Source organism: Crinia signifera, unplaced genomic scaffold (genome assembly GCF_055691185.1).
Source record: "Crinia signifera unplaced genomic scaffold, ASM5569118v1 HAP2_SCAFFOLD_728, whole genome shotgun sequence".
NCBI lineage: Eukaryota > Metazoa > Chordata > Amphibia > Anura > Myobatrachidae > Crinia > Crinia signifera.
This window is the reverse complement of record NW_028142630.1, coordinates 15001-41175: the sequence shown is the minus strand read 5'-3', so window position 1 is coordinate 41175 and position 26175 is coordinate 15001. Positions and strand designations below refer to the sequence as shown.

Here is a 26175-nt window from a genome sequence, read left to right as displayed (position 1 = left end):
AGATGTAACATGTGCAGAGTTAGGTGTGGGCTACATGCAGAAGCAGCCAGTAACTGAGCACCTGTAACACCATGCTGCACTGCAGGGGGGCAGATGTAACATGTGCAGAGTTAGGTGTGGGCTGCATGCAGAAGCAGCCAGTAACTGAGCACCTGGGTAACACCATGCTGCACTGCAGGGGGCAGATGTAACATGTGCAGAGTTAGGTGTGGGCTACATGCAGAAGCAGCCAGTAACTGAGCACCTGGGTAACACCATGCTGCACTGCAGGGGGGCAGATGTAACATGTGCAGAGTTAGGTGTGGGCTACATGCAGAAGCAGCCAGTAACTGAGCACCTGGGTAACACCATGCTGCACTGCAGGGGGCAGATGTAACATGTGCAGAGTTAGGTGTGGGCTACATGCAGAAGCAGCCAGTAACTGAGCACCTGGTAACACCATGCTGCACTGCAGGGGGCAGATGTAACATGTGCAGAGTTAGGTGTGGGCTACATGCAGAAGCAGCCAGTAACTGAGCACCTGGGTAACACCATGCTGCACTGCAGGGGGGCAGATGTAACATGTGCAGAGTTAGGTGTGGGCTACATACAGAAGCAGTCAGTAACTGAGCACCTGGGTAACACCATGCTGCACTGCAGGGGGCAGATGTAACATGTGCAGAGTTAGTTGTGGGCTACATGCAGAAGCAGCCAGTAACTGAGCACCTGGGTAACACCATGCTGCACTGCAGGGGGGCAGATGTTACATGTGCAGAGTTAGGTGTGGGCTACATACAGAAGCAGTCAGTAACTGAGCACCTGGGTAACACCATGCTGCACTGCAGGGGGGCAGATGTAACATGTGCAGAGTTAGGTGTGGGCTATATGCAGAAGCAGCCAGTAACTGAGCACCTGGGTAACACCATGCTGCACTGCAGGGGGGCAGATGTTACATGTGCAGAGTTAGTTGTGGGCTACATGCAGAAGCAGCCAGTAACTGAGCACCTGGGTAACACCATGCTGCACTGCAGGGGGGCAGATGTTACATGTGCAGAGTTAGGTGTGGGCTACATACAGAAGCAGTCAGTAACTGAGCACCTGGGTAACACCATGCTGCACTGCAGGGGGCAGATGTAACATGTGCAGAGTTAGGTGTGGGCTACATGCAGAAGCAGCCAGTAACCGAGCACCTGGGTAACACCATGCTGCCCTGCAGAGGGGCAGATGTAACATGTGCAGAGTTAGGTGTGGGCTACATGCAGAAGCAGCCAGTAACTGAGCACCTGGGTAACACCATGCTGCACTGCAGGGGGCAGATGTAACATGTGCAGAGTTAGGTGTGGGCTACATGCAGAAGCAGCCAGTAACCGAGCACCTGGGTAACACCATGCTGCACTGCAGGGGGCAGATGTAACATGTGCAGAGTTAGGTGTGGGCTACATGCAGAAGCAGCCAGTAACCGAGCACCTGGGTAACACCATGCTGCCCTGCAGGGGGGCAGATGTAACATGTGCAGAGTTAGGTGTGGGCTACATGCAGAAGCAGCCAGTAACTGAGCACCTGTAACACCGTGCTGCACTGCAGGGGGGCAGATGTAACATGTGCAGAGTTAGGTGTGGGCTACATGCAGAAGCAGCCAGTAACTGAGCACCTGGTAACACCATGCTGCACTGCAGGGGGCAGATGTAACATGTGCAGAGTTAGGTGTGGGCTACATGCAGAAGCAGCCAGTAACTGAGCACCTGGGTAACACCATGCTGCACTGCAGGGGGCAGATGCAACATGTGCAGAGTTAGGTGTGGGCTACATACAGAAGCAGCCAGTAACTGAGCACCTGTAACACCATGCTGCACTGCAGGGGGGCAGATGTAACATGTGCAGAGTTAGGTGTGGGCTACATGCAGAAGCAGCCAGTAACTGAGCACCTGGGTAACACCATGCTGCACTGCAGGGGGCAGATGTAACATGTGCAGAGTTAGGTGTGGGCTACATGCAGAAGCAGCCAGTAACTGAGCACCTGGGTAACACTATGCTGTACTGCAGGGAGGCAGATGTAACATGTGCAGAGTTAGGTGTGGGCTACATGCAGAAGCAGCCAGTAACTGAGCACCTGGTAACACCATGCTGCACTGCAGGGGGCAGATGTAACATGTGCAGAGTTAGGTGTGGGCTACATGCAGAAGCAGCCAGTAACTGAGCACCTGGGTAACACCATGCTGCACTGCAGGGGGGCAGATGTAACATGTGCAGAGTTAGGTGTGGGCTACATGCAGAAGCAGCCAGTAACTGAGCACCTGGGTAACACCATGCTGCACTGCAGGGGGCAGATGTAACATGTGCAGAGTTAGGTGTGGGCTACATGCAGAAGCAGCCAGTAACTGAGCACCTGGGTAACACCATGCTGCACTGCAGGGGGCAGATGTAACATGTGCAGAGTTAGGTGTGGGCTACATACAGAAGCAGCCAGTAACTGAGCACCTGATAACACCATGCTGCACTGCAGGGGGCAGATGTAACATGTGCAGAGAGTTAGGTGTGGGCTACATGCAGAAGCAGCCAGTAACTGAGCACCTGGGTAACACCATGCTGCACTGCAGGGGGCAGATGTAACATGTGCAGAGTTAGGTGTGGGCTACATGCAGAAGCAGCCAGTAACTGAGCACCTGGTAACACCATGCTGCACTGCTGGGGGGCAGATGTAACCTGTGCAGAGTTAGGTGTGGGCTACATGCAGAAGCAGCCAGTAACTGGGCACCTGGGTAACACCATGCTGCACTGCAGGGGGGCAGATGTAACATGTGCAGAGTTAGGTGTGGGCTACATGCAGAAGCAGCCAGTAACTGAGCACCTGGGTAACACCATGATGCACTGCAGGGGGGCAGATGTAACATGTGCAGAGTTAGGTGTGGGCTACATGCAGAAGCAGCCAGTAACTGAGCACCTGGGTAACACCATGCTGCACTGCAGGGGGCAGATGTAACATGTGCAGAGTTAGGTGTGGGCTACATGCAGAAGCAGCCAGTAACTGAGCACCTGGGTAACACAATGCTGCACTGCAGGGGGGCAGATGTAACATGTGCAGAGAGTTAGGTGTGGGCTACATGCAGAAGCAGCCAGTAACTGAGCACCTGGGTAACACCATGCTGCGCTGCAGGGGGCAGATGTAACATGTGCAGAGAGTTAGGTGTGGGCTACATACAGAAGCAGCCAGTAACTGAGCACCTGGGTAACACCATGCTGCACTGCTGGGGGGCAGATGTAACATGTGCAGAGTTAGGTGTGGGCTACATACAGAAGCAGTCAGTAACTGAGCACCTGGGTAACACCATGCTGCACTGCAGGGGGCAGATGTAACATGTGCAGAGATTTGTGTGGGCTACATGCAGAAGCAGCCAGTAACTGAGCACCTGGGTAACACCATGCTGCCCTGCAGAGGGGCAGATGTAACATGTGCAGAGTTAGGTGTGGGCTACATGCAGAAGCAGCCAGTAACTGAGCACCTGGTAACACCATGCTGCACTGCAGGGGGCAGATGTAACATGTGCAGAGTTAGGTGTGGGCTACATGCAGAAGCAGCCAGTAACTGAGCACCTGGGTAACACCATGCTGCACTGCAGGGGGGCAGATGTAACATGTGCAGAGTTAGGTGTGGGCTACATACAGAAGCAGTCAGTAACTGAGCACCTGGGTAACACCATGCTGCACTGCAGGGGGCAGATGTAACATGTGCAGAGTTAGTTGTGGGCTACATGCAGAAGCAGCCAGTAACTGAGCACCTGGGTAACACCATGCTGCACTGCAGGGGGGCAGATGTTACATGTGCAGAGTTAGGTGTGGGCTACATACAGAAGCAGTCAGTAACTGAGCACCTGGGTAACACCATGCTGCACTGCAGGGGGGCAGATGTAACATGTGCAGAGTTAGGTGTGGGCTATATGCAGAAGCAGCCAGTAACTGAGCACCTGGGTAACACCATGCTGCACTGCAGGGGGGCAGATGTTACATGTGCAGAGTTAGTTGTGGGCTACATGCAGAAGCAGCCAGTAACTGAGCACCTGGGTAACACCATGCTGCACTGCAGGGGGGCAGATGTTACATGTGCAGAGTTAGGTGTGGGCTACATGCAGAAGCAGCCAGTAACCGAGCACCTGGGTAACACCATGCTGCCCTGCAGAGGGGCAGATGTAACATGTGCAGAGTTAGGTGTGGGCTACATGCAGAAGCAGCCAGTAACTGAGCACCTGGGTAACACCATGCTGCACTGCAGGGGGCAGATGTAACATGTGCAGAGTTAGGTGTGGGCTACATGCAGAAGCAGCCAGTAACCGAGCACCTGGGTAACACCATGCTGCACTGCAGGGGGCAGATGTAACATGTGCAGAGTTAGGTGTGGGCTACATGCAGAAGCAGCCAGTAACCGAGCACCTGGGTAACACCATGCTGCCCTGCAGGGGGGCAGATGTAACATGTGCAGAGTTAGGTGTGGGCTACATGCAGAAGCAGCCAGTAACTGAGCACCTGTAACACCGTGCTGCACTGCAGGGGGGCAGATGTAACATGTGCAGAGTTAGGTGTGGGCTACATGCAGAAGCAGCCAGTAACTGAGCACCTGGTAACACCATGCTGCACTGCAGGGGGCAGATGTAACATGTGCAGAGTTAGGTGTGGGCTACATGCAGAAGCAGCCAGTAACTGAGCACCTGGGTAACACCATGCTGCACTGCAGGGGGCAGATGCAACATGTGCAGAGTTAGGTGTGGGCTACATACAGAAGCAGCCAGTAACTGAGCACCTGTAACACCATGCTGCACTGCAGGGGGGCAGATGTAACATGTGCAGAGTTAGGTGTGGGCTACATGCAGAAGCAGCCAGTAACTGAGCACCTGGGTAACACCATGCTGCACTGCAGGGGGCAGATGTAACATGTGCAGAGTTAGGTGTGGGCTACATGCAGAAGCAGCCAGTAACTGAGCACCTGGGTAACACTATGCTGTACTGCAGGGAGGCAGATGTAACATGTGCAGAGTAAGGTGTGGGCTACATGCAGAAGCAGCCAGTAACTGAGCACCTGGTAACACCATGCTGCACTGCAGGGGGCAGATGTAACATGTGCAGAGTTAGGTGTGGGCTACATGCAGAAGCAGCCAGTAACTGAGCACCTGGGTAACACCATGCTGCACTGCAGGGGGGCAGATGTAACATGTGCAGAGTTAGGTGTGGGCTACATGCAGAAGCAGCCAGTAACTGAGCACCTGGGTAACACCATGCTGCACTGCAGGGGGCAGATGTAACATGTGCAGAGTTAGGTGTGGGCTACATGCAGAAGCAGCCAGTAACTGAGCACCTGGGTAACACCATGCTGCACTGCAGGGGGCAGATGTAACATGTGCAGAGTTAGGTGTGGGCTACATACAGAAGCAGCCAGTAACTGAGCACCTGATAACACCATGCTGCACTGCAGGGGGCAGATGTAACATGTGCAGAGAGTTAGGTGTGGGCTACATGCAGAAGCAGCCAGTAACTGAGCACCTGGGTAACACCATGCTGCACTGCAGGGGGCAGATGTAACATGTGCAGAGTTAGGTGTGGGCTACATGCAGAAGCAGCCAGTAACTGAGCACCTGGTAACACCATGCTGCACTGCTGGGGGGCAGATGTAACCTGTGCAGAGTTAGGTGTGGGCTACATGCAGAAGCAGCCAGTAACTGGGCACCTGGGTAACACCATGCTGCACTGCAGGGGGGCAGATGTAACATGTGCAGAGTTAGGTGTGGGCTACATGCAGAAGCAGCCAGTAACTGAGCACCTGGGTAACACCATGATGCACTGCAGGGGGGCAGATGTAACATGTGCAGAGTTAGGTGTGGGCTACATGCAGAAGCAGCCAGTAACTGAGCACCTGGGTAACACCATGCTGCACTGCAGGGGGCAGATGTAACATGTGCAGAGTTAGGTGTGGGCTACATGCAGAAGCAGCCAGTAACTGAGCACCTGGGTAACACAATGCTGCACTGCAGGGGGGCAGATGTAACATGTGCAGAGAGTTAGGTGTGGGCTACATGCAGAAGCAGCCAGTAACTGAGCACCTGGGTAACACCATGCTGCGCTGCAGGGGGCAGATGTAACATGTGCAGAGAGTTAGGTGTGGGCTACATACAGAAGCAGCCAGTAACTGAGCACCTGGGTAACACCATGCTGCACTGCTGGGGGGCAGATGTAACATGTGCAGAGTTAGGTGTGGGCTACATACAGAAGCAGTCAGTAACTGAGCACCTGGGTAACACCATGCTGCACTGCAGGGGGCAGATGTAACATGTGCAGAGATTTGTGTGGGCTACATGCAGAAGCAGCCAGTAACTGAGCACCTGGGTAACACCATGCTGCACTGCAGGGGGCAGATGTAACATGAGCAGAGTTAGGTGTGGGCTACATGCAGAAGCACCCAGTAACTGAGCACCTGGGTAACACCATGCTGCACTGCAGGGGGCAGATGTAACATGTGCAGAGTTAGGTGTGGGCTACATGCAGAAGCAGCCAGTAACTGAGCACCTGGGTAACACCATGCTGCACTGCAGGGGGCAGATGTAACATGTGCAGAGTTAGGTGTGGGTTACATGCAGAAGCAGCCAGTAACTGAGCACCTGTAACACCATGCTGCACTGCAGGGGGGCAGATGTAATATGTGCAGAGTTAGGTGTGGGCTACATGCAGAAGCAGCCAGTAACTGAGCACCTGGGTAACACCATGCTGCACTGCAGGGGGGCAGATGTAACATGTGCAGAGTTAGGTGTGGGCTACATGCAGAAGCAGCCAGTAACTGAGCACCTGGGTAACACCATGCTGCACTGCTGGGGGGCAGATGTAACATGTGCAGAGTTAGGTGTGGGCTACATACAGAAGCAGTCAGTAACTGAGCACCTGGGTAACACCATGCTGCACTGCAGGGGCAGAAGTAACATGTGCAGAGATTTGTGTGGGCTACATGCAGAAGCAGCCAGTAACTGAGCACCTGGGTAACACCATGCTGCACTGCAGGGGGCAGATGTAACATGAGCAGAGTTAGGTGTGGGCTACATGCAGAAGCACCCAGTAACTGAGCACCTGGGTAACACCATGCTGCACTGCAGGGGGCAGATGTAACATGTGCAGAGTTAGGTGTGGGCTACATGCAGAAGCAGCCAGTAACTGAGCACCTGGGTAACACCATGCTGCACTGCAGGGGGGCAGATGTAACATGTGCAGAGTTAGGTGTGGGCTACATGCAGAAGCAGCCAGTAACTGAGCACCTGGGTAACACCATGCTGCACTGCAGGGGGCAGATGTAACATGTGCAGAGTTAGGTGTGGGCTACATGCAGAAACAGCCAGTAACTGAGCACCTGGGTAACACCGTGCTGCACTGCAGGGGGCAGATGTAACATGTGCAGAGTTAGGTGTGGGCTACATGCAGAAGCAGCCAGTAACTGAGCACCTGGGTAACACCATGCTGCACTGCAGGGGGCAGATGTAACATGTGCAGAGAGTTAGGTGTGGGCTACATGCAGAAGCAGCCAGTAACTGTGCACCTGGGTAACACCATGCTGCACTGCAGGGGGGCAGATGTAATATGTGCAGAGTTAGGTGTGGGCTACATACAGAAGCAGCCAGTAACTGAGCACCTGGGTAACACCATGCTGCACTGCAGGGGGGCAGATGTAACCTGTGCAGAGTTAGGTGTGGGCTACATGCAGAAGCAGCCAGTAACTGAGCACCTGGGTAACACCATGCTGCACTGCAGGGGGCAGATGTAACATGTGCAGAGAGTTAGGTGTGGGCTACATGCAGAAGCAGCCAGTAACTGTGCACCTGGGTAACACCATGCTGCACTGCAGGGGGGCAGATGTAATATGTGCAGAGTTAGGTGTGGGCTACATACAGAAGCAGCCAGTAACTGAGCACCTGGGTAACACCATGCTGCACTGCAGGGGGGCAGATGTAACCTGTGCAGAGTTAGGTGTGGGCTACATGCAGAAGCAGCCAGTAACTGAGCACCTGGGTAACACCATGCTGCACTGCAGGGGGCAGATGTAACATGTGCAGAGTTAGGTGTGGGCTACATGCAGAAGCAGCCAGTAACTGAGCACCTGTAACACCATGCTGCACTGCAGGGGGCAGATGTAACATGTGCAGAGTTAGGTGTGGGCTACATGCAGAAGCAGCCAGTAACTGAGCACCTGGGTAACACCATGCTGCACTGCAGGGGGGTAGATGTAACATGTGCAGAGTTAGGTGTGGGCTACATGCAGAAGCAGCCAGTAACTGAGCACCTGGGTAACACCATGCTGCACTGCAGGGGGGCAGATGTAACATGTGCAGAGTTAGGTGTGGGCTACATGCAGAAGCAGCCAGTAACTGAGCACCTGGTAACACCATGCTGCCCTGCAGGGGGGCAGATGTAACATGTGCAGAGTTAGGTGTGGGCTACATGCAGAAGCAGCCAGTAACTGAGCACCTGTAACACCATGCTGCACTGCAGGGGGCAGATGTAACATGTGCAGAGTTAGGTGTGGGCTACATGCAGAAGCAGCCAGTAACTGAGTACCTGGGTAACACCATGCTGCACTGCAGGGGGCAGATGTAACATGTGCAGAGTTAGGTGTGGGCTACATGCAGAAGCAGCCAGTAACTGAGCACCTGGGTAACACCATGCTGCACTGCAGGGGGCAGATGTAACATGTGCAGAGTTAGGTGTGGGCTACATGCAGAAGCAGCCAGTAACTGAGCACCTGGGTAACACCGTGCGGCGCTGCAGGGGGCAGATGTAACACGTGCAGAGTTAGGTGTGGGCTACATGCAGAAGCAGCCAGTAACTGAGCACCTGGGTAACACCATGCTGCACTGCAGGGGGCAGATGTAACATGTGCAGAGTTAGGTGTGGGCTACATGCAGAAGCAGCCAGTAACTGAGCACCTGGGTAACACCATGCTGCACTGCAGGGGGGCAGATGTAACATGTGCAGAGTTAGGTGTGGGCTACATGCAGAAGCAGCCAGTAACTGAGCACCTGGGTAACACCGTGCGGCGCTGCAGGGGGCAGATGTAACACGTGCAGAGTTAGGTGTGGGCTACATGCAGAAGCAGCCAGTAACTGAGCACCTGGGTAACACCATGCTGCACTGCAGGGGGCAGATGTAACATGTGCAGAGAGTTAGGTGTGGGCTACATGCAGAAGCAGCCAGTAACTGTGCACCTGGGTAACACCATGCTGCACTGCAGGGGGGCAGATGTAATATGTGCAGAGTTAGGTGTGGGCTACATACAGAAGCAGCCAGTAACTGAGCACCTGGGTAACACCATGCTGCACTGCAGGGGGGCAGATGTAACCTGTGCAGAGTTAGGTGTGGGCTACATGCAGAAGCAGCCAGTAACTGAGCACCTGGGTAACACCATGCTGCACTGCAGGGGGCAGATGTAACATGTGCAGAGAGTTAGGTGTGGGCTACATGCAGAAGCAGCCAGTAACTGTGCACCTGGGTAACACCATGCTGCACTGCAGGGGGGCAGATGTAATATGTGCAGAGTTAGGTGTGGGCTACATACAGAAGCAGCCAGTAACTGAGCACCTGGGTAACACCATGCTGCACTGCAGGGGGGCAGATGTAACCTGTGCAGAGTTAGGTGTGGGCTACATGCAGAAGCAGCCAGTAACTGAGCACCTGGGTAACACCATGCTGCACTGCAGGGGGCAGATGTAACATGTGCAGAGTTAGGTGTGGGCTACATGCAGAAGCAGCCAGTAACTGAGCACCTGTAACACCATGCTGCACTGCAGGGGGCAGATGTAACATGTGCAGAGTTAGGTGTGGGCTACATGCAGAAGCAGCCAGTAACTGAGCACCTGGGTAACACCGTGCGGCGCTGCAGGGGGCAGATGTAACACGTGCAGAGTTAGGTGTGGGCTACATGCAGAAGCAGCCAGTAACTGAGCACCTGGGTAACACCGTGCTGCACTGCAGGGGGCAGATGTAACATGTGCAGAGTTAGGTGTGGGCTACATGCAGAAGCAGCCAGTAACTGAGCACCTGGGTAACACCATGCTGCACTGCAGGGGGCAGATGTAACATGTGCAGAGAGTTAGGTGTGGGCTACATGCAGAAGCAGCCAGTAACTGTGCACCTGGGTAACACCATGCTGCACTGCAGGGGGGCAGATGTAATATGTGCAGAGTTAGGTGTGGGCTACATACAGAAGCAGCCAGTAACTGAGCACCTGGGTAACACCATGCTGCACTGCAGGGGGGCAGATGTAACCTGTGCAGAGTTAGGTGTGGGCTACATGCAGAAGCAGCCAGTAACTGAGCACCTGGGTAACACCATGCTGCACTGCAGGGGGCAGATGTAACATGTGCAGAGAGTTAGGTGTGGGCTACATGCAGAAGCAGCCAGTAACTGTGCACCTGGGTAACACCATGCTGCACTGCAGGGGGGCAGATGTAATATGTGCAGAGTTAGGTGTGGGCTACATACAGAAGCAGCCAGTAACTGAGCACCTGGGTAACACCATGCTGCACTGCAGGGGGGCAGATGTAACCTGTGCAGAGTTAGGTGTGGGCTACATGCAGAAGCAGCCAGTAACTGAGCACCTGGGTAACACCATGCTGCACTGCAGGGGGCAGATGTAACATGTGCAGAGTTAGGTGTGGGCTACATGCAGAAGCAGCCAGTAACTGAGCACCTGTAACACCATGCTGCACTGCAGGGGGCAGATGTAACATGTGCAGAGTTAGGTGTGGGCTACATGCAGAAGCAGCCAGTAACTGAGCACCTGGGTAACACCATGCTGCACTGCAGGGGGGTAGATGTAACATGTGCAGAGTTAGGTGTGGGCTACATGCAGAAGCAGCCAGTAACTGAGCACCTGGGTAACACCATGCTGCACTGCAGGGGGGCAGATGTAACATGTGCAGAGTTAGGTGTGGGCTACATACAGAAGCAGCCAGTAACTGAGCACCTGGTAACACCATGCTGCCCTGCAGGGGGGCAGATGTAACATGTGCAGAGTTAGGTGTGGGCTACATGCAGAAGCAGCCAGTAACTGAGCACCTGTAACACCATGCTGCACTGCAGGGGGCAGATGTAACATGTGCAGAGTTAGGTGTGGGCTACATGCAGAAGCAGCCAGTAACTGAGTACCTGGGTAACACCATGCTGCACTGCAGGGGGCAGATGTAACATGTGCAGAGTTAGGTGTGGGCTACATGCAGAAGCAGCCAGTAACTGAGCACCTGGGTAACACCATGCTGCACTGCAGGGGGCAGATGTAACACGTGCAGAGTTAGGTGTGGGCTACATGCAGAAGCAGCCAGTAACTGAGCACCTGGGTAACACCGTGCGGCGCTGCAGGGGGCAGATGTAACACGTGCAGAGTTAGGTGTGGGCTACATGCAGAAGCAGCCAGTAACTGAGCACCTGGGTAACACCATGCTGCACTGCAGGGGGCAGATGTAACACGTGCAGAGTTAGGTGTGGGCTACATGCAGAAGCAGCCAGTAACTGAGCACCTGGGTAACACCATGCTGCACTGCAGGGGGCAGATGTAACATGTGCAGAGTTAGGTGTGGGCTACATGCAGAAGCAGCCAGTAACTGGGCACCTGGGTAACACCATGCTGCACTGCAGGGGGCAGATGTAACATGTGCAGAGTTAGGTGTGGGCTACATGCAGAAGCAGCCAGTAACTGAGCACCTGGGTAACACCGTGCGGCGCTGCAGGGGGCAGATGTAACACGTGCAGAGTTAGGTGTGGGCTACATGCAGAAGCAGCCAGTAACTGAGCACCTGGGTAACACCATGCTGCACTGCAGGGGGGCAGATGTAACATGTGCAGAGTTAGGTGTGGGCTACATGCAGAAGCAGCCAGTAACTGAGCACCTGGGTAACACCATGCTGCACTGCAGGGGGGCAGATGTTACATGTGCAGAGTTAGGTGTGGGCTACATGCAGAAGCAGCCAGTAACTGAGCACCTGGGTAACACCGTGCGGCGCTGCAGGGGGCAGATGTAACACGTGCAGAGTTAGGTGTGGGCTACATGCAGAAGCAGCCAGTAACTGAGCACCTGGGTAACACCATGCTGCACTGCAGGGGGGCAGATGTAACATGTGCAGAGTTAGGTGTGGGCTACATGCAGAAGCAGCCAGTAACTGAGCACCTGGGTAACACCATGCTGCACTGCAGGGGGGCAGATGTAACATGTGCAGAGTTAGGTGTGGGCTACATGCAGAAGCAGCCAGTATTTTCCCTGCATGTATTTGCCCCCTGGTATTGCAGCATGATTTGCCCAGGAGCAAAGTTACTTTCTCTCTTTAGATTTACTCCCAGCTCAGAATCTGTCCGTGTGCCAGACCGTGTGCCATCAGATCAGTGTGCCGGGCCGTGTGCGGGCCGTGTGCCATCAGATCAGTGTGCCGGGCCGTGTGCCAGGCCGTGTGCCATCAGATCAGTGTGCCGGGCCGTGTGCCAGGCCGTGTGCCATCAGATCAGTGTGCCAGGCCGTGTGCCATCAGATCAGTGTGCCAGGCCGTGTGCCATCAGATCAGTGACACTGTTTCTACATCTGCATGTTGTCCATGTAGTGCATGGGTCAAAGTGTTGACCACTAAACGTCGACAGGGCTTAGGTCGACCAGGTCAGAAGGTTGACATAAGCATTAGATCCATAATAGGAAGGTCGACCCTGAGTTTTTCATGTTTTTTTGTCCCAAATGTCGATGTAAGTTGACATGGACACCGTATCCGTGTACCGCGTCCCCTCGCTCTGCACACGTCTGTATTCTCCCTCCGCACCTAGTGGACGGCAGGGTATCCGTGTACCGCGTCCCCTCGCTCTGCACACATCTGTATTCTCCCTCCGCACCTAGTGGACGGCAGGGTATCCGTGTACCGCGTCCCCTCGCTCTGCACACATCTGTGTTCTCCCTCCGCGCCCTAGTGGACGGCAGGGTATCCGTGTACCGCGTCCCCTCGCTGCGCTCTGCACACGTCTGTATTCTCCCTCCGCGCCCTAGTGGACGGCAGGGTATCCGTGTACCGCGTCCCCTCGCTCTGCACACATCTGTATTCTCCCTCCGCACCTAGTGGACGGCAGGGTATCCGTGTACCGCGTCCCCTCGCTCTGCACACATCTGTGTTCTCCCTCCGCGCCCTAGTGGACGGCAGGGTATCCGTGTACCGCGTCCCCTCGCTGCGCTCTGCACACGTCTGTATTCTCCCTCCGCGCCCTAGTGGACGGCAGGGTATCCGTGTACCGCGTCCCCTCGCTCTGCACACGTCTGTATTCTCCCTCCGCACCTAGTGGACGGCAGGGTATCCGTGTACCGCGTCCCCTCGCTCTGCACACATCTGTATTCTCCCTCCGCACCTAGTGGACGGCAGGGTATCCGTGTACCGCGTCCCCTCGCTCTGCACACGTCTGTAATCTTCCTCCGCGCCCTAGTGGACGGCAGGGTATCCGTGTACCACGTCCCCTCGCTGCGCTCTGCACACGTCTGTAATCTTCCTCCGCACCTAGTGGACGGCAGGGTATCCGTGTACCGCGTCCCCTCGCTGCGCTCTGCACACGTCTGTATTCTCCCTCCGCGCCCTAGTGGACGGCAGGGTATCCGTGTACCGCGTCCCCTCGCTCTGCACACGTCTGTATTCTCCCTCCGCGCCCTAGTGGACGGCAGGGTATCCGTGTACCGCGTCCCCTCGCTGCGCTCTGCACACGTCTGTAATCTTCCTCCGCACCTAGTGGACGGCAGGGTATCCGCGTACCGCGTCCCCTCGCTGCGCTCTGCACACGTCTGTGTTCTCCCTCCGCGCCCTAGTGGATGGCAGGGTATCCGTGTACCGCATCCCCTCGCTGCGCTCTGTACACGTCTGTATACTCCCTCCGCGCCCTAGTGGACGGCAGGGTATCCGTGTACCGCGTCCCCTCGCTCTGCACACGTCTGTATTCTCCCTCCGCGCCCTAGTGGACGGCAGGGTATCCGTGTACCGCGTCCCCTCACTCTGCACACATCTGTATTCTCCCTCCGCACCTAGTGGACAGCAGGGTATCCGTGTACCGCGTCCCCTCGCTGCGCTCTGCACACGTCTGTGTTCTCCCTCCGCGCCCTAGTGGATGGCAGGGTATCCGTGTACCGCGTCCCCTCGCTGCGCTCTGTACACGTCTGTATACTCCCTCCGCGCCCTAGTGGACGGCAGGGTATCCGTGTACCGCGTCCCCTCGCTGCGCTCTGCACACGTCTGTATTCTCCCTCCGCGCCCTAGTGGACGGCAGGGTATCCGTGTACCGCGTCCCCTCGCTCTGCACACGTCTGTATTCTCCCTCCGCGCCCTAGTGGACGGCAGGGTATCCGTGTACCACGTCCCCTCGCTGCGCTCTGCACACGTCTGTAACCTTCCTCCGCACCTAGTGGACGGCAGGGTATCCGTGTACCGCGTCCCCTCGCTGCGCTCTGCACACGTCTGTATTCTCCCTCCGCGCCCTAGTGGACGGCAGGGTATCCGTGTACCGCGTCCCCTCGCTCTGCACACGTCTGTATTCTCCCTCCGCGCCCTAGTGGACGGCAGGGTATCCGTGTACCGCGTCCCCTCGCTGCGCTCTGCACACGTCTGTAATCTTCCTCCGCGCCCTAGTGGATGGCAGGGTATCCGTGTACCGCGTCCCCTCGCTGCGCTCTGTACACGTCTGTATACTCCCTCCGCGCCCTAGTGGACGGCAGGGTATCCGTGTACCGCGTCCCCTCGCTCTGCACACGTCTGTATTCTCCCTCCGCGCCCTAGTGGACGGCAGGGTATCCGTGTACCGCGTCCCCTCGCTGCGCTCTGCACACGTCTGTGTTCTCCCTCCGCACCCTAGTGGACGGCAGGGTATCCGTGTACCGCGTCCCCTCGCTGCGCTCTGCACACGTCTGTGTTCTCCCTCCGCACCCTAGTGGACGGCAGGGTATTCGTGTACCGCGTCCCCTCGCTGCGCTCTGCACACGTCTGTGTTCTCCCTCCGCACCCTAGTGGACGGCAGGGTATCCGTGTACCGCGTCCCCTCGCTGCGCTCTGCACACGTCTGTATTCTCCCTCCGCGCCCTAGTGGACGGCAGGGTATCCGTGTACCGCGTCCCCTCGCTGCGCTCTGCACATGTCTGTGTTCTCCCTCCTCACCCTAGTGGACGGCAGGGTATCCGTGTACCGCGTCCCCTCGCTGCGCTCTGTACACGTCTGTATTCTCCCTCCGCGCCCTAGTGGACAGCAGGGTATCCGTGTACCGCGTCCTCTCGCTGCGCTCTGCACACGTCTGTATTCTCCCTCCGCGCCCTAGTGGACGGCAGGGTATCCGTGTACCTCGTCCCCTCGCTGCGCTCTGCACACGTCTGTGTTCTCCCTCCGCGCCCTAGTGGACGACAGGGTATCCGTGTACCGCGTCCCCTCGCTCTGCACACGTCTGTGTTCTCCCTCCGCGCCCTAGTGGACGGCAAGGTATCCATGTACCGCGTCCCCTCGCTGCGCTCTGCACACGTCTGTATTCTCCCTCCGCGCCCTAGTGGACGGCAGGGTATGAGATACCGCCTTTGAACAATCATGTAGACCTTCCCATTGTAGACCAAATGCTTGTGTCGAGCTTCCAACCCTGTCAACCTTCATAGCGTCAACCTAGCAATCGTATCCTGTCCATGTGTGTTCCTGGGCTCCAGGCGCTAACATGATTGGGCTAAGCGTATTCCGTCTATTCCCGCCCCCCCCCGGCAGGTCATGTGATCTTCTCGCTTTCCTTCTAGGCGCTCTATTAAACGGAACTTGCAGCTCAGCTGCCCCTTCCAGAACTCGTGCGTCGTCAACAAGAATAACCGTCGGCACTGTCAGGCCTGCCGACTGAAGAAATGCCTGGACTTCGGGATGAGGAGGGAGTGTGAGTTCTATTATTATTACCAGTTATTACATAGCGCACACTTATTCCGCAGCGCTGTACAGAGAATATTATTACCAGTTATTATATAGCGCACACATATTCCGCAGCGCTGTACAGAGACTATTATTACCAGTTATTATATAGCGCACACATATTCCGCAGCGCTGTACAGAGACTATTATTACCAGTTATTATATAGCGCACACATATTCCACAGCACTGTACAGAGAATATTATTACCAGTTATAATATAGCGCACACATATTCCACAGCGCTGTACAGAGAATATTATTACCAGTTATAATATAGCGCACACATATTCCGCAGCGCTGTACAGAGACTATTATTACCAGTTATTATATAGTGCACACATATTCCACAGCGCTGTACAGAGAATATTATTACCAGTTATTATATAGCGCACACATATTCCGCAGCGCTGTACAGAGAATATTATTACCAGTTATTATATAGCGCACACATATTCCGCAGCGCTGTACAGAGACTATTATTACCAGTTATTATATAGCGCACACATATTCCGCAGCGCTGTACAGAGACTATTATTACCAGTTATTATATAGCGCACACATATTCCGCAGCGCTGTACAGAGACTATTATTACCAGTTATTATATAGCGCACACATATTCCACAGCACTGTACAGAGAATATTATTACCAGTTATAATATAGCGCACACATATTCCACAGCGCTGTACAGAGACTATTATTACCAGTTATTATATAGCGTACACATATTCCGCAGCGCTGTACAGAGACTATTATTACCAGTTATTATATAGTGCACACATATTCCACAGCGCTGTACAGAGAATATTATTACCAGTTATTATATAGCGCACACATATTCCGCAGCGCTGCACAGAGACTATTATTACCAGTTATTATATAGCGCTCACATATTCCGCAGCGCTGTACAGAGACTATTATTACCAGTTATATTATATAGCGCACACATATTCCGCAGCGCTGTACAGAGACTATTATTACCAGTTATAATATAGCGCACACATATTCCACAGCGCTGTACAGAGACTATTATTACCAGTTATTATATAGCGCACACATATTCCGCAGCGCTGTACAGAGACTATTATTACCAGTTATTATATAGCGCACACATATTCCGCAGCGCTGTACAGAGACTATTATTACCAGTTATAATATAGCGCACACATATTCCGCAGCGCTGTACAGAGACTATTATTACCAGTTATTATATAGCGCACACATATTCCGCAGTGCTGTACAGAGACTATTATTACCAGTTATTATATAGCGCACACATATTCCGCAGCGCTGTACAGAGAATATTATTACCAGTTATTTATATAGCGCACACATATTCCACAGCGCTGTACAGAGACTATTATTACCAGTTATTATATAGCGCACACATATTCCACAGTGCTGTACAGAGAATATTATTACCAGTTATTATATAGCGCACACATATTCCGCAACGCTGTACAGAGAATATTATTACCAGTTATTATATAGCGCACACATATTCCGCAGCGCTGTACAGAGACTATTATTACCAGGTATTTATATAGCGCACATATTCCACAGTGCTGTACAGAGACTATTATTACCAGTTATTATATAGCGCACACATATTCCGCAGCACTGTACAGAGACTATTATTACCAGTTATATTATACAGAGCGCACATATTCCGCAGTGCTGTACAGAGACTATTATTACCAGTTATTATATAGCGCACACATATTCCGCAGCGCTGTACAGAGAATAGTATTACCAGTTATTTATATAGCGCACACATATTCCACAGTGCTGTACAGAGAATATTATTACCAGTTATTATATAGCGCACACATATTCCGCAGCGCTGTACAGAGAATATTATTACCAGTTATTTATATAGCGCACACATATTCCGCAGCGCTGTACAGAGAATATTATTACCAGTTATTATATAGCGCACACATATTCCGCAGCGCTGTACAGAGACTATTATTACCAGGTATTTATATAGCGCACATATTCCACAGTGCTGTACAGAGACTATTATTACCAGTTATTATATAGCGCACACATATTCCGCAGCACTGTACAGAGACTATTATTACTAGTTATATTATACAGAGCGCACATATTCCGCAGTGCTGTACAGAGACTATTATTACCAGTTATTTATATAGCGCACACATATTCCGCAGCGCTGTACAGAGACTATTATTACCAGTTATTTATATAGCGCACACATATTCCGCAGCACTGTACAGAGAATATTATTACCAGTTATTATATAGCGCACACATATTCCGCATCGCTGTACAGAGAATATTATTACCAGTTGTTATATAGAGCGCACATATTCCGCAGCGCTGTACAGAGACTATTAACAGTTTCTTATATAGCTCACACATATTCCGCAGCGCTGTACAGAGAATATTATTACCAGTTATTATATAGCGCACACATATTCCGCAGCGCTGTACTATTATTACCAGTTATTATATAGCGCACACATTTTCTGCAGTGCTGTACAGAGATTATTATTACCAGTTATTATATAGCGCACACATATACCGCAGCGCTGTACAGAGACTATTATTACCAGTTATTATATAACGCACACATATTCCGCAGCGCTGTACAGAGACTGTTATTACCAGTTATTATATAGCGCACACATATTCCGCAGTGCTGTACAGAGAATATTATTACCAGTTATTATATAGCACACACATATTCCGCAGCACTTTACAGAGAATATTTGAACATTTACATCAGTCCCTGCCCCAGTGGAGCTTACAATCTATATTCCCTACCACATATACACGCACACACAGACATTCTAGGGGTGATGTCGTAGGGAGCCAATTAACCTACCAGTATATATTTGGATTGTTGGAGGACACCCACCCAGTTAAGGCCATGGTGGGAATGAACCCATGACCCCAGAGCTGTGAGGCAGTACCGCTAACCTCTACACCCTCTGCGAGATTATAGGTAATCCAGGTTTCCACTGAAACCGGAGAGTTGTGTCCCCTGGATCAATAGTAATGAGATAATTCATAGGGCGGTACCTGAGCACGGATGGATCTTATTGGTCCTCATTTCATGAAGATGAACAGTTAATGTGGAAGTTTTCTTGAGGGGGACAGTGTAATAGCAGATAATATTAATAATTATTTCTGCTCAGTATTCACTGCTGAAAGAGAGGGGAAGGGGCCATAGTTAAGTTTCAAGTATAGTCAGAAAACTGAGGGAGAAACAAGTACATTTACAGAGGAGAAAGTCCTCGCAGAACTCTCAAAACTGAAAGTGGATAAATCAATGGGGCCAGATGGGATACATCCAAGGATACTAAAAGAGCTTAAAGGGGAGCTGGTAAAACCAATAACAGAATTATTCAACCAGTCACTAGCTACTGGAGTAATCCCAGAGGACTGGAAAACAGCGAATGTAGTCCCACTGCACAAAATTGGAAGCAAGGAAGAGGTAAGCAACTATCGACCAGTGAGCCTTACATCAGTAGTAGGGAAATTTATGGAAACACTCTTAAAACAAAGAGTTGTAGAATATCTCAAAACCAGCAATTTACAGGATCCAAAACAGCATGGGTTTACTGGGGGAAGATCATGTCAAACAAATCTTATTGACTTTTTTGACTGGGTGACTAAAGTAATAGATCAAGGTGGGGCTGTAGATGTAGCTTATCTAGACTTTAGTAAAGCTTTTGACACTGTCCCACATCGCAGACTGTTAAATAAACTTGAAAGCTTGGGATTGGATTCTAAGATAGTTGAATGGATAAGAGCGTGGTTGCAGGACAGAAAACAGAGAGTTGTAGTAAACGGAGTACAGTCAAAGGAGGGAAAGGTTACAAGTGGAGTACCCCAGGGATCTGTACTTGGACCAGTGCTTTTTAATATATTTATTGATGATATTGCAAATGGAATTGAGGGTAAAATGTGCCTTTTTGCAGATGACACAAAGGTAAGCAACAGGGTAGACACACCAGGAGGGGTAAAACAAATGATTGAGGATCTAGGTAGATTAGAGGAATGGTCAAGAGAATGGCAACTACAGTTTAATGCCAAATCATGCACTTGGGTCTCAGAAATCCTAAGTCTAAATATAGTATAAATGACACTATAATGGAAACTACTGAGGAAGAGAGGGATCTAGGTGTCACTATTTCAGGGGACTTAAAAGCAGGGAGGCAATGTAACAAAGCAATGAAGAAGGCAAGTCAGATGCTTGGTTGCATAGGGCGAGGTATCAGCAGTAGAAAGAAAGAAGTAATAATGCCACTGTATAGGTCATTGGTACAACCTCACCTAGAGTATTGTGTTCAGTTCTGGAGGCCATATCTCCAGAAGAATATAAATACATTAGAGACTGTACAAAGAAGGGCAACTAAAATGGTGCATGGCCTACATCACAAAACGTACCAGGAAAGACTAAAAGATCTTAATATGTATACTTTAGAGCAGAGAAGGGAAAGGGGGGACATGATAGAAACTTTCACATATATCAAGGGTTTTAACAAGGTACAGGTGGGAGACATTCTTCACAGGAAGAGGAGCAACAGAACACGGGGACATGCACTGATACTAGAGGGAGGAAGGTACAGGTGGGAGACATTAGTCACAGGAAGAGGAGCAGCAGAACACGAGGACATGCACTGACACTAGAGGGAGGAAGGTACAGGTGGGAGACATTCTTCACAGGAAGAGGAGCAGCAGAACACGAGGACATGCACTGACACTAGAGGGAGGAAGGTACAGGTGGGAGACATTCTTCACAGGAAGAGGAGCAACAGAACACGAGGACATGCACTGACACTAGAGGGAGGAAGGTACAGGTGGGAGACATTCTTCACAGGAAGAGGAGCAACAGAACACGAGGACATGCACTGACACTAGAGGGAGGAAGGTACAGGTGGGAGACATTAGTCACAGGAAGAGGAGAAGCAGAACACGAGGACATGCACTGACACTAGAGGGAGGAAGGTACAGGTGGGAGACATTAGTCACAGGAAGAGGAGCAGCAGAACACGAGGACATGCACTGACACTAGAGGGAGGAAGGTACAGGTGGGAGACATTCTTCACAGGATGAGGAGCAGCAGAACACGAGGACATGCACTAACACTAGGGGGAGGAAGGTACAGGTGGGAGACATTAGTCACAGGAAGAGGAGCAGCAGAACAGGAGGACATGCAATGACACTAGGGGGAGGAAGGTACAGGTGGGAGACATTAGTCACAGGAAGAGGAGCAGCAGAACACGAGGACACGCACTGACACTAGGGGAGGAAGGTACAGGTGGGAGACATTCTTCACAGGAAGAGGAGCAGCAGAACACGAGGACATGCACTGACACTAGAGGGAGGAAGGTACAGGGGAAATGTTAGGAAGAATTACTTCACAGAAAGCGTAGTAGATAAGTGGAATAGCCTCCCATCAGAGGTGGTAGACGCAAATACAGTAGTACAATGTAAACATGCTTGGGATAAGCATATTGATATCCTTACAAAAAAATAAGGATCACATATGGTTTGAGGTAACATGTTTAAAAAAGGGGCAGACTAGATGGGCCAAGTGGTTCTTATCTGCCGTCACATTCTATGTTTCTATGTAACGTTTAATTTGAGCTGCTGTAAAAGGGAGGAAGCAAAACCTCCCCCTGATAATGTTACAAGTTATAAATAGAGAAACGCATAAGGCTGTTACATATTTGTTTTTTGTTTTTAATATTGGTTATATTGCTTTTTCCGGGCCTACATATATACCCAGATACAGTCATGTTATAGAGTATCCCTAATAGGACTTGATGGGAATTATGGTAATACTAAACCGGTCTCCTTAATGTCCTCCTGTGCGTCTCTCTGTCATGTTGGTGTTTAGCTGGCGTAGAATGGTCCCTTTGGGTTAGGACGTTACTCCCTCTGGTGCTGTATGTTAATGACCTACTGTCTTGCTTGCAGTGATCATGTCTGACGAGGCGGTGAATCTCAGGCGTTCGCTCATTAAGAGGAAGCAGAAGTTAGTGCAGTTGCCAGCCTCGCCTCCCCTTCCCAGCCTGACGGAAGAGCAGCAGACGGTAGTGGAGCATCTCCGAGAGGCGCACAAAAAAACCTTTGACTACAGCTTCACATACTTCAGGAACTTCCGGGTACAAGCACATTGAATGAGGAGGAGTTAGTCTGTGATTGTAGTGCTATAGAAGATATGGGGCGATGACCATGTTGGATGAGGGGAGGGTGCTGGCAGTGTTGGGAAAGTTGAGGAGTTAGTCCGTGCTGTCTGTGGTTGTAGTGTTGCAGAAGATAAGGGGCGATGACCATGTTGGATGGGGAGAGGGTGCTGGCAGTGTTTGGAATGTTGAGGAGGTAGTCCGTGCTGTCTGTGGTTGTAGTGTTGCAGAAGATAAGGGGCGATGACCATGTTAGATGGGAGAGGGTGGTGACAGTGCATAGAATGGGGGAGGAGTTAGTCTGTGCTATCTGTGGTTGTAGTGTAACAGGAGATATGGGGCAGTGACCATGTTAGATGGGAGAGGGTGCTGGCAATGCATGGAATGGGGGAGGAGTTAGTCCGGGCTGTCTGTGGTTGTAGTGTTACAGGAGATATGGGGCAGTGACCATGTTAGATGGGAGAGGGTGCTGGCAATGCATGGAATGGGGGAGGAGTTAGTCCGGGCTGTCTGTGGTTGTAGAGTTACAGGAGATATGGGCAGTGACCATGTTGGATAGGAGAGTGTGCTGGCAATGCATGGAATGGGGGAGGAGTTAGTCCGTGCTGTCTGTGGTTGTAGTGTTACAGGAGATATGGGGCAGTGACCATGTTAGATGGGAGAGGGTGGTGAAAGTGCATGGAATGGGGAGGAGTTAGTCCGTGCTGTCAATGGTTGTAGTGTTACAAGAGATATGGGGTAGTGACCATGTTAGATGGGAGAGGGTGCTGGCAGTGCATGGAATGGGGGAAGAGTTAGTCTGTGCTGTCTGTGGTTGTAGTGTTACAGGAAATATGGGTAGTGACCATGTTAGATGAGAGAGGGTGCTGGCAATGCATGGAATGGAGGAGGAGTTAGTCCGTGCTGTCTGTGGTTGTAGTGGTTCAGGAGATATGGGCAGTGACCATGTTGGATGGGAGAGGGTGCTGGCAATGCATTGAATGGGGGGAGAGTTAGTCCGTGCTGTCTGTGGTTGTAGTGTTACAGGAGATATGGGTAGTGACCCTGTTAGATGGGAGAGGGTGCTGGCAATGCATAAAATGGGGGAGGAATTAGTCCATGCTGTCTGTGGTTGTAGTGTTACAGGAGATATGGGTAGTGACCATGTTAGATGTGGAGAGGGTGCTGGCAATGCATGGAATGGGGGAGGAGTTAGTCCGTGCTGTCTGTGGTTGTAGTGTTACAGGAGATATGGGGCAGTGACCATGTTGGATGAGAGAGGGTGCTGGCAATGCATGGAATGGAGGAGGAGTTAGTCTGTGCTGTCTGTGGTTGTAGTGTTACAGGAGATATGGGGCAGTGACCATGTTGGATGGGAGAGGGTGCTGGCAATGCATGGAATGGGTTAGGAGTTAGTCGGTGCTGTCTGTGCTTGTAGTGTTACAGGAGATATGGGGCAGTGACCATGTTGGATGGGAGAGGGTGCTGGCAATGCATGGAATGGGGGAGGAGTTAGTCCATGCTGTCTGTGGTTGTAGTGTTACAGGAGATATAGGGCAGTGACCATGTTAGATGGGAGAGGGTGCTGGCAATAAATGGAATGGGGGAGGAGTTAGTCTGTGCTGTCTGTGGTTGTAGTGTTACAGGAGATATGGGTAGTGACCATGTTAGATGTGGAGAGGGTGCTGGCAATGCATGGAATGGGGGAGGAGTTAGTCCATGCTGTCTGTGGTTGTAGTGTTACAGGAGATATGGGTAGTGACCATGTTAGATGGGAGAGGGTGCTGGCAATGCATGGAATGGGGGAGGAGTTAGTCTGTGCTGTCTGTAGTTGTAGTGTTACAGGAGATATGGGTAGTGACCATGTTAGATGTGGAGAGGGTGCTGGCAATGCATGGAATGGGGGAGGAGTTAGTCCGTGCTGTCTGTGGTTGTAGTTTTGCAGGATATATGGGTAGTGACCATGTTAGATGGGAGAGGGTGCTGGCAATGCATGGAATGGGGGAGGAGTTAGTCTGTGCTGTCTGTAGTTGTAGTGTTACAGGAGATATGGGTAGTGACCATGTTAGATGGGAGAGGGTGCTGGCAATGCATGGAATGGGGGAGGAGTTAGTCTGTGCTGTCTGTAGTTGTAGTGTTACAGGAGATATGGGTAGTGACCATGTTAGATGTGGAGAGGGTGCTGGCAATGCATGGAATGGGGGAGGAGTTAGTCCGTGCTGTCTGTGGTTGTAGTGTTGCAGGATATATAGGTAGTGACCATGTTAGATGGGAAAGGGTGCTGGCAATGCATGGAATGGGGGAGGAGTTAGTCTGTGCTGTCTCTGGATGTAGTGTTACAGGAGATATGGGGTAGTGACCATGTTGGATGGGGGGAGGGTGCTGGCAGTGTATGGAATGTTGAGGAGTTAGTCCTTGCTGTCTGTGATTGTAGTGTTACAGGAGATATGGGCAGTGACCATGTTGGATGGGAGAGGGTGCTGGCAATGCATAAAATGGGGGAGAAGTTAGTCCATGCTGTCTGTGGTTGTAGTGTTACAGGAGATATGGGTAGTGACCATGTTAGATGTGGAGAGGGTGCTGGCAATGCATGGAATGGGGGAGGAGTTATTCTGTGCTGTCTGTGGTTGAAGTGTTACAGGAGATATAGGGCATTGACCATGTTAGATGGGAGAGGGTGCTGGCAATGCATAAAATGGGGGAGGAGTTAGTCCATGCTGTCTGTGGTTGTAGTGTTACAGGAGATATAGGTAGTGACCATGTTAGATGTGGAGAGGGTGCTGGCAATGCATAGAATGGGGGAGGAGTTAGTCTGTGCTGTCTGTGGTTGTAGTGTTACAGGAGATATGGGGCAGTGACCATGTTAGATGGGAGAGGGTGCTGGCAGTGCATGGAACGGGGGAGGAGTTAGTATGTGCTGTCTGTGGTTGTAGTGTTACAGGAGATATGGGGCAGTTACCATGTTGGATGGAAGATGGTGCTGGCAATGCATGGAATGGGGGAGGAGTTAGTCCGTGCTGTCTGTGGTTGTAGTGTTACAGGAGATATGGGTAGTGACCATGTTGGATGGGAGAGGGTGCTGGCAATGCATGGAATGGGGGAGGAGTTAGTCCGTGCTGTCTGTGGTTGTAGTGTTACAGGAGATATGGGTAGTGACCCTGTTAGATGTGGACAGGGTGCTGGCAATGCATGGAATGGGGAGGAGTCAGTCCCGACTGTCTGTGGTTGTAGTGTTACAGGAGATATGGGGGCAGTGACCAGGGCAGCCGAGAGGAATGCCGGGCCCCGGTAAAATTTTGGGGGTGTGGCCTAAGTGTGTGTGGTTTGGGCACCTCCCAGACTTAGGCCACACCCCCAAAATGTTTAGAGGTGGGTAAAAGAAAACACTAAAAACTGTGATCTCAGACGCAGCACACACCTACAGCATGTGCTGTGCTGACAGCAGGCTCAGCATGACCTCTCACGCTGTCAGTGAGACACTCATGCTGAGCCTGCTGTCAGCACAGCACATGCTGTAGAAGTGTGTGCTACTGTTGATACCCGGGAGGGACGGAGGGGGAAGGGAGGGGACGAACCAGGGCCCCTGCGGGGCCCCTTCAGCAAGCCTGGGCCCGGGTAATTAGTACCTGCTCCCCCCCTCTCTCGGCTCCCCTGGCAGTGACCATGTTAGATGGGAGAGGGTGCTGGCAATGCATAAAATGAGGGAGGAATTAGTCCATGCTGTCTGTGGTTGTAGTGTTACAGGAGATATGGGTAGTGACCATGTTAGATGTGGAGAGGGTGCTGGCAATGCATGGAATGGGGGAGGAGTTATTCCGTGCTGTCTGTGGTTGTAGTGGTTCAGGAGATATGGGCAGTGACCATGTTGGATGGGAGAGGGTGCTGGCAATGCATGGAATGGGGGAGGAGTTAGTCCGTGCTGTCTGTGGTACAGGAGATATGGGTAGTGACCATGTTAGATGGGAGAGGGTGCTGGCAATGCATGGAATGGGGGGGAGTTAGTCTGTGCTGTCTGTAGTTGTAGTGTTACAGGAGATATGGGTAGTGACCATGTTAGATGTGGAGAGGGTGCTGGCAATGCATGGAATGGGGGAGGAGTTAG

General features: G+C 51.9%; 1 pseudogene across 1 annotated transcript in view; it reads left to right on the top strand.

The window, feature by feature from the left end:
• The first annotated feature begins 15769 nt into the window (after positions 1-15769).
• Positions 15770-26175, top strand: part of LOC146056017 (nuclear receptor subfamily 1 group I member 2-like) — a 12807-nt pseudogene continuing 2401 nt past the window's right edge. The window contains exons 1-2 of the transcript XR_014469057.1: positions 15770-15900; positions 21886-22073. The product of XR_014469057.1 is annotated as a nuclear receptor subfamily 1 group I member 2-like (transcript). The remainder of the gene's footprint in view (positions 15901-21885; positions 22074-26175) is intronic.